Source organism: Vidua chalybeata, chromosome 25 (genome assembly GCF_026979565.1).
Source record: "Vidua chalybeata isolate OUT-0048 chromosome 25, bVidCha1 merged haplotype, whole genome shotgun sequence".
In the NCBI taxonomy this organism is placed as follows: Eukaryota; Metazoa; Chordata; class Aves; order Passeriformes; family Viduidae; genus Vidua; species Vidua chalybeata.
In genome coordinates, this window is record NC_071554.1 from 1,020,810 (window position 1) to 1,035,928 (window position 15,119).

Sequence of the window (15,119 nt, forward strand, 5' to 3'; positions counted from 1 at the left end):
TCTGAGAGAACAGCACAGAGCTGACCATGGAAAGCCTCCATTCTCCTCTTTCTTCCAAATTCCCTTTTACCCCCTTACACTTTTTCTTGCTCCACATCTTCCTCTCCCTTTCCTTTCCACTCTCACACCACATTTTCCTTCTGTTTCAGGCTCCCTCCTCTGCCTCAGCTGACTCACGTTATTCCTTGTGCAAGACAGCAAAACCTCCTCCTGTCTCCTCCACTTACTCCTCTTTTCTCTCACATCTTTCCCGTGACCTTTTCCTGCTGCTGGTGCTCTCCCAGGCGTGCCCAGGGAACCAGCCAGAGCTGGGAGAAGCTCTCAGGCAAAAAACACCTCCCAGCCTGCCCAGGTGAGGGATGGAGGGAGACAGAGAAACACCAACAAACACTTCCCAACAAAACCAGCTGCTGCCAAAATGGGAAGGAATGTTTTCCAGGAGAAAGAGCAAAATGTTTCTATTCTCTGTAAGCATTTAAGATTTATGAAGCTCCCTATCCATCACCAGGCTGCAACCTGAACTGGAGGTGGAACTGGCTATTGCCACATGACAAAAGCTTCCTCATGACCTTTTCTGTCACTCATTTAATGAAAAGTCACCTCCTGTGTCAGAGTCCAGGACACCCCTCGGGGTGCCCTGGCTGGCTCCAGACCCTGGCAGGGGGCTCAGGGACCTTGGCATGAAGTCAAAACCACCTGTGGCTTTGATTTTAGCCCCTGGAAAAAACTGCCAACTCTGTGTGAGGAATTACAACCACAAGGGTTTGAGCAGTGTAATGGGTGAATTAACACAGGGTGGAAAAGTAGAATTTTGGGGTTTTTAGAATGTGATTCAGGAAGACAAGATGGAGGAATTTGGGCATGTCCTGGCCTTCTTCTCCTTCGTCTTGTCCTCCATGTCTTGGTGTGATGGTGACACTTTTCTGTTGGTTTAAGGCACAGACACACTGTCCAACATCAATGACAGACATTGGCACGTTATTGTAAACAGAGTACTCGCAACTTTTGATATAAAATGTAATCACGTTATTGTAAACAGAGTACTCGCAACTTTTGATATAAAATGTAATCACGTTATTGTAAACCGAGTACTCGTAACTTTTGATATAAAATGTAATCACTGCCCCAGAGGGCACGCAGATTGCCATGGCCTCCTTGCCAGATGGACCTCGGCAGGTCAGAGAAAGAATGTTATAGATAAATAAAAATAAACAACCTTGAGAAGCTGATCCTACACATTTCAGACTCCTTCTTTGGCTGCACAGGCTGGGAGAACGAGGACTTTTACACTCTTGGGGTCATTCCAGCATCGCAAACCCCGAGACTCCTGCACAGAGGGAAAAGGTTTCCTGCACTGATCATGTTTATAAGCACTGTGCCAAACTGGGCTGCACTGGTGATGACCTCGTTGATGCTACAAAAGGAGCCCTGAGAGCTGCCCAGGCCTGGCTCTGTGGCAGCCCCAGGATGGCTCAAGGGTCCCACAGACCCCCTGTAATCACCTCAAGGTCATGAATTCCAAATGGTCAGACGTTAATTAAAATTCCCCTTCTGATTGCAGGGCAGGAATCTGTCTGGGAGCCTGGAGGATGGATGAGGAACTGATGTGCCAAAGCAAGGGCAGCCACTGGGGGCTGTGGAAAAGGGCAGCAGCCAGGGATGCTTCACCTGTTTGAGTCAGACTTCAGTGTGGCTCATCCTCATTCTGCCCACCTGGGACAGCACTCATTTATTTAAAAAAAAAAAAAAAAAAAAAAAAAAAAAAAGTTTAAAGCCTGCAAGAGGATTTGGTTTGGGTTCTTTTTGCCCTTTCCCAATAAAGTGCGAGTGTACATTACTCACAGAGTCGGGGGAAGCAGAGCTCTCAGAGGTGTGAGGCTCTGAGGACACAGCAGTGTGACCACTGCTGCAGATACAAATCAAATAAGGCATTTGCCAAATCTAACAGACTCTGCCACCTTTGATCATGTTAATTTTTCTGCTCCCAGTTCCTGCCGTAATGTTATTTCATGAGACACTCAGCCTTCAAAAGAGCAGAACAAAAATTCAGCTTCCCATCCTCGGGCCTTTGAAGAAGGTCTTGGAAATGTAACTCCAGTGTCAGTGTTCAAAATCCAGGAGTTGAGAGGAGAGGTCACACTTGGAGGAAGGCTGACCTGCATTTTAAAGGGTGCTGCTGGCTGGGACAAACTTTAAATGTAGGGACTGCTCCAGTCGTGCTGTCTAAGAGCTGAATTTCAATTCAGCTCAAGCACGTGGGGTTCAAGGAACTCTTCAGCTTCCTCTGGGGCGCAGTTCGGGGTGTTTGGGTACTGAGGGTAACCATGAAGCACAACCTCCCCTCTTCACAGCGGCTGCACAAGGCCTCCACCTCTTCCAGGAGATAAATTAACGTCCCAAACTGTCGCCCTGGTTATCAAGAGTTTTCTAAAGCCTTCTGAGTTTACATTCTTGTAGAGAACTTTCTCACACAACTTTCTGTAAATAACCTATTGTTTTGCATTCTTTCATAGAGGCAGAGAAATTTGATGTACAGGTAGTTTGTCCAGTGTCCTTGGAGAGGTGGCACGTTCACCCTCCAATCCACTGGCACCTTTTGAGAAATATAAAAGATTGGAGTCAGAAAAAATAAATTAGTCTCTTCATCGTGACCAAGGCTGTGGTGTGTCGTTTTTGCTTGTGTCACCTGGTGACACCAAACCCCCACAGCCTTCCAACACCAGAGGGGTGGAAGAGAGCTGGAATTCCACCAGAGAGCTGGACTGCAGCCTCTGAAGTCAAAACCAGGAGATAAATTAACGTCCCAAACCCCCACAGCCTTCCAACACAAGGTCTGGCTGGACTGCAGCCTCTGAAGTCGAAGCCTGGTGCTCACGGAGGTCAGGTTCTGCCCAGGGTGCAGATGCCTCATCCCTGGAAGTGTCCAAGGCAACCTGGGACAGTGGAAGGTGTCCCTGCACATGGCAAGGGTGTGAAATGAGGTGATTTTTTTGCCAACCCAAGCCATGCTGTGACTCTGTGACTCTCCACGGACAAAAGGAACGTGCCAGTGTTGCAAACACCACGAAAATAAACAGGGGGAAGTTTTACAGAACGCAGCACTGCAGACCAGGGGTGAACTTCACCTTCAGTGAGTTACAGCACAGCTCAGCTCTGCTGTTTTGTTTTTTTTTTTTAATTTAATACACAACCTAATTGCAGTCTGAGTGCAGAGCAGCCCAGCAGCAGCAGAGCAGCTCGGCAGTAGCTCTTCAGAGCTGCTGCCTTATGAGCAGGGAGATGTTTATTGCCCCATCCATTGCTGGGAAAATCACTTCACTGACTCATCCCTTGCTCCATACTTCCTAAATAATGGGCTGGAGCATCCCTGAGCACCTTGTGAGCAGCTTTGAAATGCAGAGGTGAGGAGAACACAGAGCCCAACCTGCTGCAGCCTGCTCCAGCCAAAGGAAAAAACCCTTAAAGACAAGGAATGCAAGGTTTGGTTATTTCAAAGGCACGAATGAGACCATGGTGCAGACCCCATGGAAGACCCCATCAAAGGTCTGTCCAAGCAGGGAACTGTCCCCTGAGGGTGTCCCAAGGCTTGGACACCCTCACCTGCCCTGGGAGCCCTGCCAATGAGGCTTCTGCTCAGAGCAGCTGCTCTTTGCTCCATTTCCACGTCATTTCCCTGTCATTCCCAGCAGAGGGAAGGCAGCCAGAGCTGTTTCCCCCCACCGAGTCCGCTGCAGGAACAAGCTCTCAGTTCGAGGCACCTGGCAGCTCTGATCCGGCTCCCCTGCCCTCCCAGGGCCATCTCCTTGGGAATTCTGATGGCTCTTCAATGGAGAAGGCTCTGTTGTGTTTATTTTCTGCGGGAGCTGAGTGATCAATCACGCTGACACCTCCCAGGCCCCGCGGAGCCTCCTCAGCCGTGGCGAGAGTCGCGCGAGGTTTCATTCCCAACGCTTCACTCCTGACGTTCCCAACGTTTCCCTTCCCTTTGTGAAGTGACTCAGGCACGGGGAGATGGATGAGGGTGACAATGCCAGCACCTCCCTCCCTGTCCCCAAGCGCACCAAGCCGTGCTGTGCTGTCACAGCCTTCTGGATCACTCCAGCAGCACGGCCGAGGCAAAAATGTGGATTTTACATCTGAAATCCCAATGAAAATCCTCCGGGCATGGCCACCCCGGCATCCCCCGGGAATCTGGGCGATATTCCCTGCAGGACAACAGCTCTGAGTGGTACCAGGGAGAATTCCAGACCAGCTCCTGGTTCCTACTTTGAGCAAGAGCTACAAGGAACTCACTCGTGTCCTGTGTGAATTTAACAGCTGAGATTTTTCCAGAGAGGATCCCACCAGACACGAGGATTGTCCAAGCCTTGCACGCTGATTTACAGCTAAAAATATTAATCTTCTGCATTTCTTGTTGGATTTTTTTCCTTTAGAACAGAGGAGAGCAAGGTAAATTCAACCAGCAACCTGAATTTAGGCCACCCTAAATCTGTCCCAGGGACACACAGAGCCTAATCCCTGTTCCAGAGCTCCAGAGATTATTCTGAGGCAAACACAACCAAAAAGCTGCTGTGGCATCACCCCTTGCTCAGAGATCCCAAGTTTTCAGAGTTATTTGAACAGAAACTAATTTATGTTTTGAAATTTGGGAGAGGCACGAGGTGGAAGTGCTAATACAGGTGGCAGCACCCCTGGGGTCCCATCTGTGATTTCCAAAAGCAACATTTCCTCAGGAAATCAGCAGCTGAGTTTGCACAATCCTTTAATCCCCGGGTGGAAGATCCCCATTATCTGTCCAGTACAAGACACATTATTAACGGATTATGTTTGCAGCAGGTAAAGGTCACTTTTAATGCTTTTAATGATTTAAAAATGGATTTTTCATTTCAGATTTACTATTTTCAAGAAGCTTGGCTGCGAAAACCCTGCCTGGTAAGTAATATGAATTAAAAGGGAGAGCTTCAGTTGCTCAGTTCTCCAAAAGAGAGCCCGAAAGGGATCAATTGCAATACATGGTAGCCCAGTGCAGATCTGGGAGCCAGAAAATACAGGCCAGGATTTAAAAAACTCCTCCAAAATGAAAGATTTCCCTTTAAAGAGCAAGTTCAGACACATCTGCTATCCTCCCAGTCAGTAACAAGTGGCTCTGGGTGGCCAAATCCCATTTTTGGCTGCACAAATATCACAGGGCCTCGTTTATTCGGTCTCTTCTGCATAAATGGGGCAGCGAAGCACAGACACCTCCCAGGGAACAATTCCTTCCCAAAATCCCATCCATCCCTGCCCTCTGGCAGTGGGAAGCCGTTCCCTGTCTCCTGGCACTCCATCCCTTGTCCAAAGCCTCTCTGCATGTTTCCTCTTGGCTCCTTCAGGCACTGGAAGGCCAAAATTGGGGTCACCCCAAAGCTGTGGGATCAGTCCAGGACAGGGGGTTTAGGGAATATCCAGCCCTTCATCCCCCAGCATCCCCAAACCCTCCTCCCCAGGGTTCCTTCTCCCAAACCCTCCTCCCCAGGGTCCCTTCTCCCAAATCCTCCTCCCCAGGGTTCCTTCTCCCAAACCCTCCTCCCCAGGGCTGTTCCCAAGCTGACACACAATCACTGCATTCCCAAAAAACGTCAATCCCCAATTCCAAACCCTCCTAACAGCCTGGAGGAGTGCTTTGGGATAAGGGAACTTCCAAACAATCAGCAAGTCACCTCGCACTGCTCACTCTCAATTTTCTGTTATTCACAACAATCACTGGCGTTGGACGGAGCTGTGTGGCTTTTTAGTGGAAAGGGTTTTAAACCCTTCCCTTTGTAATTTTTCAAACACCACATAAAAATATCATAATGCATCAAGTCTGCACAACTGTTCTATGGACTATTATAGACTATAAACCACCCCTGAGATGAGGCATATTTAAGCAAAAAAAGAGCTTTGGAAAAATAAAATAAGTTTGCGTGCAGAGAGCATCTCCCTGCTCTCCCAGTGATTCACAAACTCAAATGCCTCTCCATAATTGTCCTTTTGATTGCCAAGTAAATGAAGAACAGTGGTTAACTGTCGATGTCTCGGGGTTCAGAATGTTGAGGTGACCCCAAGATTGTAAAGAGTCTTTGCTTCCTAGCCCAGCACAGCCAGAGAAGGAGTCTGGAATGCTTTGATCGCGTCCTCAAGGTTGTTTACTTTTATTTATCTATAACATTCTTTCTCTGACCTGCTGAGCTCTGGCTAGCAAGAAGGCCATGGCCATCTGCGTGCCCTCTTGGGCAGTGATTACATTTTATATCAAAATTTATGTATAGTCTGTTTACAATAACGTGCCAATATCTAACATCTACGTCAGACAGTGTGTCTCTACCTGAAACCAATAGAAAGGTGTCACCATCACAGCAAGACATGGAGGACAAGACGAAGGAGAAGAAAGTCAGGACACGCCCAAATTCCTCCATCTTGTACCCCTGAACCCCATTCTAAAAACCCCAAAATTCTACTTTTGCACCCTGTGTTAATTCAACCACCACACTGCTCAAACCCTTGTGGTTGTAATTCCTCACACAAAGCTGGCAGTTTTTTCCATGGGCTAAAATGGAAGCCACAGGTGGTTTTGACTTCGTGCCAAGGTCCCTGAGCCCCCTGCCAGAGGGGAATCTTCGGGATCAGGCATTTCAGGAAGTCTGTACCTGCCAAGTACCTCAACCAGTGGGGAAAGAGAGAAGGGAAATTGGAATAAAAAGGAGGCTGCATCCTCCAAAAATTTGACAGACCTCAGGGAAATGCCCCATGGCCTCTCCCTTTATTGGCATAAAGTTCCAGGACTCCTGTGTCTTCTCTTTGGGCATAAACCTCAGGTGTTTGTGGATGAATTTTCCTGACAGCAGGAAGAAGGAACAGCAGAAATGCTGCTCAGCACCATTCTCTGGCACTAATGAAGCTGCCAGGTTCCTCAGACAGCTCCTAAAGGACATTTGTGAGTGCTGCTGGTGCTTCTGTGTGCCCTGGCCCCAGAGCTCAGGGCATTACACCGAGCAACCATTAAGCAGTTTGCTGTTACAATTCACCTCGTAACGGTAAATGAACATTACAGTGTTCCAGCCAGCTCAGAGAGTCACAGTTATTTACCCAAGGCACAGATCTCAGCCCTGTGAGTTTATTTGCAATGTCAACCGTGTCCTGGAATGAAGGAAAGCCACTCATTTCTGCAGGCACCTTCCCTGCCCTGAATCCATTGCTCCTGTCAGACAGCAGGAGTCAAAACCCATCACATTTCCTGAAAAGTTACATAAGGAATTGATGTAAAATAAAATACCCCGACTCAACAACCCTGGCTGTGCAGAGGCCAGGCAGGGAGGGGACAGCAGAGGGTGACAGGCAGGGCCAGCACAGCCCCAAGAGCAAGGAAACCTCCCTGAGCTGGGATGTGGCACTGCACACACGGGGCTCTGGACCTCTGAAATTGTGTAAGGCTGGCAGGATTGGGATTGGCCAGCCTGGAGAAGGGAAAGTTCTCAGGGGAACCTCGCTGCCCCCTCCAGTGCCTAAAGGAACCCACAAAAAAAAAAAAAAACAAAAAAAAAAGATGGAGAGAGACTTTGGACAAGGGACGGTGGGACAGGACACAGGGAATGGCTTCAGACTGGAAAAGAGGAGATTTTGGGTGGGATACTGGGAAGGAATTGTTCCCTGGCAGGGTGGGGAGGGGCTGGGAATTCCCAGAGCAGCTGTGGCTGCCCCTGGATCCCTGGAAGTGTCCAAGGCCAGGCTGGACAGGGCTTGGAGCAGCAGGGACAATGGGATTTGTGGCACTAGATGGGCTTTAAGGTCCCTTCCAGCCCATTCTGGGGTTCCCTTGGGGAGGTGCTCAGAAGGACACACTGGACACCACAACCTCAGACCCACAAATCAGCTTTTTATGGTTCATTTTCAGGACTGGAGGGTTTCCAGCTGGCTGGGCACAGCTTCCTGGTCTCCCTTCACCTCATTATTCTTTTCTCCAGTTTGCTGGTGGTGAGGAAATCAATCCATGGGGTTCTGGTTTTTCAGCAGCCTCCTCCCAGCTGTGACATCAGAACTGGCACCTCCACCTGGGTTTACAGAACAGAGGAGTCTTCCCCTTTCCTGCAGAGATCTCCATTGCAATTTTGACTCCCTGGAAGATTTTAAGAGCCCTTCTCAGCACAAGTCAGGCCAGCAAGAAGCTCAGATGTGGCACATTTGCAGGGATGCACCTAAAACCTTCCCCACAGCTTTGGTCAGTCTGTGATTACATGGCTTCATTCCCTAAAATTGCTGGCTGGAGCGTACAAAAAAGAGGACACTGGAATGAAATGTTTGCCTAAAAATGGCTGCAGGTCAAAGCACAAGGGAAAGGGAACACTGGGATAAAATGTAGGGAAAGAGAAACACGTGGGAAAGGAGAGTTGGGGGAAAAATAAAATCAAATCAACAACTGCCATGTCGGTGTGTCCTGTTCTCTGAGGATGTTCAGTGACCTCAGTGTCACTAAAAGGCACTTCTGTTCTGTCTCTGGCACTGATTGAACATTCAAAAGCTTCAAATCTTGTTTTCTTTTTGTCTTCGAGTCCTAAGAGAGGAAGGACAGATTGAGCTACTCCTTACCCTTCCCTTCGTACATAATTTATCAAAAAGAACAACTCCCTTTTCCCTACAACTGCTTTGAAGGTTCTCTGTGTTGTGTCACAATGAACACAAAAAAACCCCATTTTTATAAACATCGACAAGGTTCACACCAAGATGCAACACTCAAAGCCTAAATCCAACTGAAATGACCTCCTTTTGTGACTTTTTGTTGGCAGCAACGGTGTGGATGAAGTCTGGTTGAGTTTTTTTGGGTTTTTTGTGGGGGTTGAGGATTTGATGTTATTTTTCATTCATGCCATGGTCAGGTTCACTTATTTTCTTGGTTTTTGTTGTATGTCAGCCTCTAAGAGCCACTGGGATGATTCTTTCGGGGTGGGGGAAGCTGCATTTGCATTTTTTTGCCCAAGGAAACTCTCACTGCACAGACACAAACCTCAATTTCCACCTCCTGGACAACAAACACCCCGTTCCACATGGATTTTTTCAGAGGTAAAACACCTGCCAAACACCCTGAGCTCTTCCCTGCAACACCCACAGCTAAAAATACTCCAGCAGCAAAATTCTAGTTTTAACCTGACACTGGAAGAAAAAAAAAAAAAAAAAAAAAAAGCGTTCAGTCTCTTCTTGTGCTTCTGCAAAAATAAAAACTTCTAAGGAGAGAACTCCCAGTTTGAAGATCTGACAGGAAATTTTCCAGTCCCCTGCGAGGAGCTATGGGAATAAATCACACAGGACTCCATTTCCTTCAGGGTGGAAAAAGCCCGTTCTTTATTCACATAACTCCTTTTTATACAGTTTTACAGACCTCACGTGTGACTCCCAATTGGTCAGGAATTTTCTTGCCAATTACTTTATTGGTTAGGAACAAGTTGTTACCCTGTCACTCAAACTCTCCACGTGTACCTGCAGGGAAAGTTGCTTGTGAGAGAGAGTTTTCATTTCTCTAACTAGTCTGTACCAAACCAGATCATTTTCTGTTTGCTTTAAATCTTCTTATTGATCTAGGACTCCACATCCCCCCTTTTTATTGAAACCATCTTTTCAACACTGTAATTTCTAAATCTAGCTACTAAATAAAGTGAGACAATAAAGAATTATTTTCAGTTTTAAACAATAGAAGAATGGATACGTATTATTTCCACACAATATCTAATCCTGGTTTTCAATTAAATCTCTACTAAAATTTTCTGAGAACACTATATAATAGCAGCTAATGAGAAAAGCAGTGTTATCTGTAAATATGCATGTACCAGAAAACGAAATATGACATAATGTTTATGGGTTTTAATAAAAAATTGAAAAGAAAAATATTTTAAAAAAAAAGTGTAAAAACAGTTTATACAGGTGCTGGTTGTTTTTTACCCAGGAATAGATTGTTATGTTGACAAACTGCTCACACCAGGATTGCTTTCACATGGGAACCTGCAAAGTGCTGGCTTTGACAAGGCCAGCCACGGATTCCAGGAGAGCAGGCTGGATTTTATGAAGCTTTTCTTTCTGATTTTTCCACCTGACTGCAACAAGGAGCTGGTGCAGGACAGAGGGACCTCCAGGGATGGAGAGGTGGCACAGGATTGTTGTAAGGGGTCAGGAGGGGTAATAAGTGATACAGAGTCCCAAGGTAGTCACAGAAGGTTAATTCACTTTATTAAGAAACTTTTTAGACTCTAATTTGCTACAGGTGGACCTGACTGGTCCTTTAATTAAAACCCCATCACCATTGGTTAATTAACAAGACACCCATTGATAAATAATCTTATGAGAATAACAAGAAAAGGGATATTAGAAAAACAACACCTGCAGGTTGTTTTTAATAATTGGTTATCATTGTTTATCTCCAGCTTCCCCAAAGCTTCCCAGGCTGATTCTGGGAACATTTATCCAGTTTCTCTCTCTGACCAGGGAGCTGCCACTGCACAGCATCACTGAGGCTGGAAACACCCCAGAGGACCATCGGGCCCAAGCTGTGCCCAATCCCCACCTTGTCCCCAGCCCGGAGCACTCAGTGTCACATCCAGCCCTTCGTGGGGACTCCAAATTTCCCCTTTCAGAGAAATATTCCCTAAAATCCAACCCCAAACTCCCCTGGCCCAGCCTGAGGCCATTCCCTGTCCTCCTGTCCCTGTTCCCTGGGACACCTCAGCAAGGTCCATTCCATGCTGGGTGTGAGGAGGAAGATGAGGGTGGACCTTCCTGAAGGATTCAGCTTGAGCCTCTGAGTCCTTCTCCACATGAAAGATCCCCATGGGTGCTTTTGTGTAGCTCGAGTTTGGAAGGGCAATAAAGAAATGAGAATTTCACGGTGTGAGCACTTGGGGCACAAATGTCACACTCAGGTTGTGCAGGGCAGATTCCCCCAGGATGTGACAGTGACAACAGCACACGGGGCCAGCTGAGTGAGATTTCCCCTGCCCTAAACTGGCTCATCTCTGGAAAAAAAAAAAAAAAAAGGAAAGGTAAAAACCTGGGTCCAGATGTAACAGCTTAAAGAGGAAAACGCTGGGGCTGTGCAGAACAGGATGGCAGTTCCAAAGACATCTGCTTTTGGAATATAAAAAAGATCTTTATTTCCGCTCTAAAGTGCCCATAAAACTATAAAGATCCATGAGAGGCTACAATAAATGCACCAGACCTTTCCGACAGAGTGTGCAGAAGGTTTTTTTTTTTTTTAAAGTGCATTTTTAATTATTAAAGTCATGAAAGCAGCATATTTCTCTGTGCAGCAGCAGCCTCTCACCACAAGGATGTTTTGGGGAGGGAAAAGGGCCTTTTTAGGTGCAACCCAATTTGATGGAGGGGAATTCTTTCAGGGAAAGGAGAGAAATTGCACTAGAGGATGTGCTGTTCCATTTGAAAAGGGTTCCTCAGAACCCAGCCACTCAGAAAATAATAACTCAGGGCAGGAGATGCCCTATCCTTGGTCCTAAAATTAAGGGCCAGCCACTGTTAAGGGATAAAAAAGGCAAAAAAAAAAAAAAAATCATCCTGGAATGGGCCCACACAGGCAACAACAGCAAAAAAACCCACAAGACTTTTCCTGGAAGCAAGAGCAGCCTTAAAGAACAGGGGTGGGAATTATTGTCACTTTTGTCCCTCAAAATGGCCTGTGCAGGGACAAACACCACACAGGACAGGGGTGGGAATTATTGTCACTTTTGTCCGTGAATTTGGCCTGTGCAGGGACAAACAGCCCAGAGGACAGGGGTGGGAATTATTGTCACTTTTGTCCCTGAATTTGGCCTGTGCAGGGACAAATACCACACAGGACAGGGGTGGGAATTATTGTCACTTTTGTCCCTGGAAATGGCCTGTGCAGGGACAAACACCCCAGAGGACAGGGGTGGGAATTATTGTCACTTTTGTCCCTGAATTTGGCCTGTGCAGGGACAAACAGCCCAGAGGACAGGGGTGGGAATTATTGTCACTTTTGTCCGTGAATTTGGCCTGTGCAGGGACAAACACCACACAGGACAGGGGTGGGAATTATTGTCACTTTTGTCCGTGAATTTGGCCTGTGCAGGGACAAACACCACAGAGGACAGGAGTGGGAATTATTGTCACTTTTGTCCCTCAAAATGGCCTGTGCAGGGACAAACACCACAGAGGACAGGAGTGGGAATTATTGTCACTTTTGTCCCTCAAAATGGCCTGTGCAGGGACAAACACCCCAGAGGACAGGGGTGGGAATTATTGTCACTTTTGTCCCTCAAAATGGCCTGTGCAGGGACAAACACCCCAGAGGACAGGGGTAGGAATTATTGTCACTTTTGTCCCTGAATTTGGCCTGTGCAGGGACAAACAGCCCAGAGGACAGGGGTGGGAATTATTGTCACTTTTGTCCCTGAATTTGGCCTGTGCAGGGACAAACAGCAGAGAGGACAGGGGTGGGAATTATTGTCACTTTTGTCCCTCAAAATGGCCTGTGCAGGGACAAACAGCCCAGAGGACAGGGGTGGGAATTATTGTCACTTTTGTCCCTCAAAATGGCCTGTGCAGGGATAAACAGCAGAGAGGAGAGGGGTGGGAATTATTGTCACTTTTGTCCCTGAATTTGGCCTGTGCAGGGACAAACACCACACAGGACAGGCAGTGCTGGTGGAATTATCTAAGGGGCTGGCAGGAGAAACCCTCAAAGCAAAGCAGTTCCCACAATTTCTTGGAAAACCCCAAAAACCACTGGTTTTGGTCTCATTTCCCCTGACCTTCCCAACAATCACAATTTATTCCCAAAGGCTCCTGAGCAAGCCAAAGGCAGGCCTTGGTGGGGCTGCAGCAGAGCTGGACACGTCTCCTGGTCACTCCACAGCTCCTCTGGCTCACACAGACCAAAAAAAACACCTCAGAATAATTCAAGAATCAGTAAAAGTGTCCAGAGGAGGCTGCAGAGATGGGGAAAGGTCTGGAGGGGCCACAGCAGGAGTGGGTGAGGGCACCTGGGGTGTTCAGCTGGAGAGGAGGAGGCTGAGGGCAGAGCTCAGAGGGGCTGCAGCTCCTCCTGATGGAATATTAGGATGGATTTAGGGCAAAGTTCTTCCCTCAGAGGGTGCTGGGGCTCTGCCCAGGCTCCCCAGGGAATGGGAACATTCCCAGGGCTGCCAGAGCTCCAGGGGAGTTTGGACAGGGTGGGATTTGGGGGTGTCTGTGCGGGGCTTGGTGTTGGAATCAATGATCCTTGATCCCTCCCAGCTCAGGACTGGATCATTCCATGGGTTCATTCCATGATTCAGCAAATTGAATTGAATGAATTGAATCACTCCACGATTGAATAAATCCACCCCAAACAGCCCAGCACAGGCAGCACGGGGCTGAAGGAATCCCTCAGCAGGATCCTTCCACACCCTCACACAGGCGTCCCCTCAGCCTCGTGGCTCCTCCACCAAGAAAACCAAGTTAACAACAGTTTCCATCTGCTGGAGGCACAGGGAGTGTCATTTAACTGACCTCTAAAAGGTGCTCACATCTGCTGATAATTAAGTTCAGCTGAGTTTCAATAAGCTGCTAAATCTGCCCAAGGAAACCCAGGAGTCCTGGGCAGAGGAGCTGGAAATTCAAAGCTGATTCCCCAGTTCAAGAGCTCAAATGGAATATTAGCTTTGCTCTTTTTTAAAAGATACATTTACCAGACTGAAGAAACATATAGAAAACAACAACAACAACAAAAACCTGACAGAGTGACACAGCTTCCCAAACAGACAAGAAATAAAAAATTTAAACACCATTCCCTGAAATGCAAGTTGTTCCTGAACAGATGAAATAAGGGAGGGGGTGTAGAATCAAAGCCCAGAACTCTGGAGAGCGCCAAGCACTTTCCTGCTGAAGAATAAAATGCTTTCTGAAAAGGTTTTGTTGAACTCATTTATGGGTAATGTAAGTTACAGCTTAGTAGTGAGGTATAAATATTTTACATGCCACTACAAGGAGCTTTGTGCTGAGAGCCCAGGAAATGGTGTGGGGGGGTTTATTTGCCACTCTTCTGCAGGAATCAATTCCAATCGATCCGTTTGGAAGTGCCTGTGCTGCTCCCGAGGTTCCCACAGCCCCTGCTGTTGGTTTAGTTGGGCAAACTGTGGGAATGGAAATGGCTTTTCTGTGGCTGCACAAGCAGCAAACGGGAGTCACTTCCTTCACCTCCTCCAAGGGAAGGTGGAAGATTTGTAGGAAGCAGCACTTTGGTGTTTTGGGAGCGCTGAGGTGCTTTGGAAGTGACTGGGGAAGGACCTGGAGCTGCTGGAGAGAGTCCAGGGGAGGCTGCAGGATGAGCAGAGGGATGGAGCAGCTCTGCTGGGAGAGCTGGGATGGTTCAGCCTGGAGAAGAGACCAGAGTGACCTCACTGTGACCTTCCAGGACCCAGAGGGAGCTCACAGGAAAGATGGAGAGAGACTTTGGACAAGGGATGGAGGGACAGGACACAGGGAATGCCTTCAAATGGGAAAAGGGGAGATTTGGCTGGGATATTGGGCAGGAATTGTTCCCTGGGAGGGTGGGCAGGCCCTGGCACAGGGTGCCCAGAGCAGCTGTGGCTGCCCCTGGATCCCTGGCAGTGCCAAGGCCAGGCTGGATGGGACTTGGAGCAGCCTGGGACAGTGGGAAATGTCCCCATGGCAGGAGTGGGACAAGATCTTTGATTTCCCTCCCAACCCAAAGTATTCCATGGTCTGCAGCACTGCTGGGAAGTACCAGCACCACAGGAATGAGCTTTCATTTATGGCACAGGATGTCACTGATCCTATAAACCCCTAAAGCCCAGCCAGGGCCTGGCTCCCCTGAGCTCTGTGTCCCTCTGCTCCCTCTCAGGTGGCTCCAGACCCCTCCCCTGTGTGGCACAGCTGAGATCAGCTCCTGCTGAGCTTCCTGCAGCTCCAGGCAGCAACCCCTGTCCACGGGGCAGGAGAGTCTCAGTCCTGGAGGAGAACAGGGTGGGAAGAGCTCCAGCAGCTGGAGAGCCACAGCACCCTGTCCTGCCAGTGCCACCTGTGCCACCAAGCACAGCTCTGTCCTGCCAGTGCCACCAGACACAGCTCTGACCTGTCAC